Consider the following 4,896-nt stretch of genomic DNA (forward strand, 5'->3'; position numbering starts at 1 on the left):
GGCAGAGTGTGGGTGGGGTGGCACAGGAGAAAATCAGTCAACTTAAAAATGCTACACAAAGACGTTTGCAGAATTAGCTGTTTTATATTCTCAGAACCTATTTCTACACATTCATAGTAGAATCATGAAACCTTCCTTGCAGGAGAGAATGAAGGGATCTGACTCTCCTTGGCCAGAAAAGGAAGACCTGGTTCCTCGGAGCCCCTGTCCATGCTCATTCCTCCAGGCCCTGTCTGCTCCCCAACGGGGCCCCTCTGCCCCAGGCGAGCTGGAACCACTTCTGGTTCTCTCCAACCCTAATGCATTAAAGAATGAAAAACATTTCGTGGTACATTTTAACCATTTATATTTAACAGATCACTGCTCTGAACACATACAAAATACAATGAAACAAAATTGTGTTTTTCCAATGGATTCCAGACTAAAATTATATTAATTCATCGTTCATTGCAGGCCCTGTGTTCTGGTAAAGGAACAGACATTTGAATTTATATAATGAACGTTTTCTTCTTTCAGACTCTCCATAAAACCTTACTTAGACAAGAAAGAAGCTTTGAGAGAAAACCTTTGAGCGCCTTGGAGAATGAACAGCCTGCCGGTGCTAGGCCCTGTTTATACTGCCTTTAAGAAAGAGAGCAAAGTTGTGCTTCAGAATCATTGGGTGGGGAAGGCGGGGGAGGCTTTTAGAACATACTGAAGCCTGTGCCCCGCTCTCTACATTCAGAAACAGCTGGTTTAGAGTGTGGTACAGGCATCTTCATAGTTTTGAAAGTTCCTTATGCTAATGTAAAGCCAGGGCTGAGAAATACCATACCGGCAAGTAGGAGAAACTGGAATCCTCTAAAATTTTATTAACTCATTTGCAGATATTTGTTAAAAGACAAACAATGGTAAAGACGAACAATGGTGGTTTAAAAAAAAAAAAAAGGCCAACAAATGGGAGCAAAAGGAAGATCACTAAAAAGTCTCACTGGGGACAGACTGCAGGGTACGGGACAGGTACCCTCACCCTGGCTGGCCAGCAGGCAGAACACAGGGCACAATGAGGGCCCAACCGCCAACAGCAATAGACCAGAGAGATATTTGCACATTAAGGGAGGGGGAAGGAATCCAAAAGAATTGTGAATGGTCTGTTAAAGTTTGCCCACTCAGTTGCAAATGTCATGGGGCCGCAGCCTGAACAGGCAGTTAGGAGGTCCCCTGGGTGGATGGAGAGACACCTGCTGGGCCCTCAACCCCTATGTTGGAGACCCCAGCATTGGTCAGAGGGGGCCACCATGGCAACCAGGCAGACAGAACCACACTCAGAGAAATAAAAGATTCTCAGGCCCTAACCAGGAAGGTCAATCTCCTGCTGAAATATGGATATGTGTCCCCAGAAACTTGGGAGTCGATTTTCTGTATCAGACGTCTCTAGTCAGGCTACTATACCTCGGGGGGGGGGGGGGGGCAGTGATGAGGTGGCCCCTAAGAACTTAAAAGTATTCTCTTAGAGCTGAGTTATGAAATCAATATTTAATAGATCAGAAGAGTCACTCTAAAGAGAACAAATGGCTCTTTAATCAGAGCAAGATAGATCATTTAACTAAAAAGTAAGAAATTATCCATCAAAAGGGCAATCCTCAGCCACAGAAGCAAAGGAAACAAAGAAAGACACTGTTCTTGGGCTCACTAAGCTCCACACTGGGGACACGGTGCCCTGGTCAAGGAACTCAACCCGACTATCCTCAGCCTCCACTGCTTCCACCTTAGTGTGGGCCCCCATCATACCTGGATTATCAGAAGGTCTCCTAACTGGGCTCCCTGTTTCTGCCTTTGCTACCCCTATAGATTAGCCAATGTGACCCTATCACAACAGGAGGTAAATCATGCTTTTTTTTTTTCCTGCCCCAACCCTCCAGGGATCCCCCTCTCCGAGAAAAAGCCAAAGTCCTCACAACAGCCTATATTTGGCCTTCTGTGACCTGGATCCCCCCACCTCTGGGAATCATCTCTTCCTGCTCAGCCCTGTACCACCACCACCTCTACCTTCTACCCCCTACACCCTATTCCCACTCCCATCCCATCCTACCTCCCTGATGGTCTTTTAACCAGGTAAGCCCTCCTGCCACAGGGCCTTTGCACTTGCTATTAGTGTTCTAGAATGTTCTTCCCCTGGGTATTCACATGGCTCCACGCTTGAGTCCTTCGGGTCTTTACTTCAGGTTGGAGGCCTGTCCTGGACACTTTACTTAAAATAACAAATTCTCCCACCCCTCACAACTCATACCCCCCCTTCCCCACTTTATTTTTCCCCTTATCCCTTATCACCACCTATATATTTCACTAATTTGAATATATTATATCTCCTCCCATTGGAATATAAGTTCATAAGGGCAGGGATGTGGGCTGGTTTTGCTCAATGTTGTATTCCTAGTGCCTAGACCAATGCCTGGAAATTAGGAATTTAATGACTATTTGTTGACAAATGAAAAAATCAATCGATCCAAGTGTCTAGGGCGTCTCTGCTGTGCTGGTAGCTTCACCCGGCTTTTGAAGCTAAATGACTCAAATGTGAGTTGATTTGGGGTAACTACCATTTCCATAGCAATGTTTCCACGATGACTTGGTCTCCCATTAGGTAAAGCAGGAGAAAATCCGCTGGTCAGAAGACATGTAGCCTGGTCCCACCCAAAGTTTCTGTAATGAGGAGTAACAGAAGCAGCATGGCAATTTATCACTTGTTCGTCTCACTTAGGTCTTCAGACGGCAAACAGCTCGATGGCAGTGAGTTCCTGGTCTTAACTGTGGGAGGCCTGGCCACCTGCTCAGAGCCCAGCCTTCCTCCTAACTCCCGGAGTTTGGAGCTTAGCCTGGCTTCTCTTCCAAACCCTGCAGGTTGTGTTTAGGGAGAGCAGACAGCAATCACCTGGCACACGGGAATCTGACAGTCCAAGCAGAAGCTGTTCCCCAGTGGCTGGGTAGGGCGTGAGGTGCTGTCATAGGTCGCATCACTGAGGCACAGATTTGAATCCAGCAGGCTCGCAGCGGAACTGCGGCTGTCGCTGGGCAGGGCTGCTGTCTCCTCCCGGGGCTGCCGCCTCTTCCATCCCCTGCAAGCACAACAGAGGTCCGTATGTGGAAAACTGCCCACCCCAGCGCCCCGACCTCTGGTGCTGACAGCACGGGCATGGAGGGCTAGCCATTCTGGGTTTCTTTCAGAGGAAGTTCAGGGTTATTCAATTACCTGGTGAGTCACAAAGATCTGCTTTCCAAACCACAGTTTTCCTGTCATCACCGCTGGTGCCTAGCATCCCCCGAGGAGGAGTAAGTCAGGGACAGGGCTGGTCCTCAAGGAGACTACCACCACCTCCTCACGGACTCCAGCACTTCGCCCTGCATTCTCAAGTGGGTTGTGGGATAACATGCTGTGGAGTCAGGGGACCTGGGTTCAAATCCCAGTGCTGCCTCTTTCTGGCTGAGAGACCCTTAAAGAATATTTGTTTGTAAAATGGTTTTGCAGGAGAGTTCTGTAGATCAAATCATGGAGGTGACGTCAGGTGTCTGTATCCATCCGATCTAGAGCATGAGGATCACTCAACGTCTAAGTGGTAGGAGTGAGAAGCAGACGTCAGTCCAGGATCTGTGGGTGTTTGGCTGCTAAATGCCATCCCCAAAGTCAGAGGGGTGTAGGCAAAGGCTGAGGCCCTGAGACTGGAGCACTGGGGAAGGCTTCACAGGACAGGGAAGAGGATGAGGGGTTACCACAGAGAACAACAGACTACGGTTCAGTCATCTCTCCCTTCACAGCCCACTTCACACGTTCATCTGAACAGCACATGTCCTCATGCCGAGGTGTTTCAACAAGAAGTAACACAGTGAAGACTGACTTGGTCATTCTTGTGAGTCCATGGTCCGTACAAGATCATTCCTTCTACGCGTGTCCAGTTTGCTTCCAGGTCTTAGGGGGGCTGGCACAGAGCTAGAGTCCACCTTCCTTCTTACAATCTTTTTTTTTTTTTCCCCCGGTACTTCCTTTATCAGTTTTAAAATTTGTCTTTAGTTATCTTTACTTTTTATTTTTTAAATGAAAAATACATTCAAGTTCAAAAGATACAAAAGGTATACAATAAAAATCTTCTGCCCACCCCTGTCCCCCAGCCACCCAGTTCCCAGACCCCAAAGCAAACAATGTTACCTTGCAACCAACTATTTCCATCTACTTACAGAAATAACCTACGGATATATAAGGAAATGTATTTATTTTCTTTTAAAGTATAGCATATAAAATAGTTCTGCCCTTTTCCCCCACCTTGGTAAAATTCCATATTGCTATATAAAGAGTCTTCTTGTCTTCTTCTTCTTCTTCTTCCTTTTTAAATGACTGACACCTATAGTTTTAAACCCTTCAGATAACTGCAATTTATCAGAAATTACCTGTCAGCATGAGTACCTAAAAGGTCAAATTTTCTTTCCAGGGATTCCAGAATAGGAGCCATTAAAAGCAACATTTTTCAAGAAAGCCCTTTTTCTGGGATTACAGGTCCCACCTGCCCTGTCAGTACTTCAGTTCAGATAAAGAACACAGCTCAGGGACTTGATGGTATCCCCACCTGCAGCCTTGTACCAACTCTGTGGCTGGCACCTGCTACTCCAATTGGCTCACATGGGAGTTCACAACTGGGCCAGGTGATAAAAAAAAAAAAAAATGATCAAAACTAGATCAATACCAACAGATACAATGAACACCATCAGTTTAAAGCTGACCCTAATTTGCTAAATCCTTACCTGTTTTCAATCCTTTTTTCAAGATTTTTCTCAAGGGAACCACTCTGAATCAAAACTGAAAACCACATTTTCTAAAACTGCTAGGTTAAACAAAAGCAGAATCAAGTTGTCTAACCAAATGCCAAAATT

General features: G+C 46.1%; 1 long non-coding RNA gene across 1 annotated transcript; it reads right to left on the bottom strand.

Moving 5' to 3' along the window:
* Window positions 1-326: 326 nt before the first annotated feature.
* LOC116586888 lies at window positions 327-4,036 on the bottom strand. The gene is made up of 2 exons (XR_004284186.1): window positions 3,227-4,036; window positions 327-3,092 (listed from the first exon to the last, which is right to left on the bottom strand). It is a non-coding gene; the product is annotated as an uncharacterized LOC116586888 (long non-coding RNA).
* Window positions 4,037-4,896: the final 860 nt, after the last annotated feature.

The sequence above is a fragment of the Mustela erminea genome, chromosome 3 (genome assembly GCF_009829155.1).
Source record: "Mustela erminea isolate mMusErm1 chromosome 3, mMusErm1.Pri, whole genome shotgun sequence".
Lineage (NCBI taxonomy): Eukaryota > Metazoa > Chordata > Mammalia > Carnivora > Mustelidae > Mustela > Mustela erminea.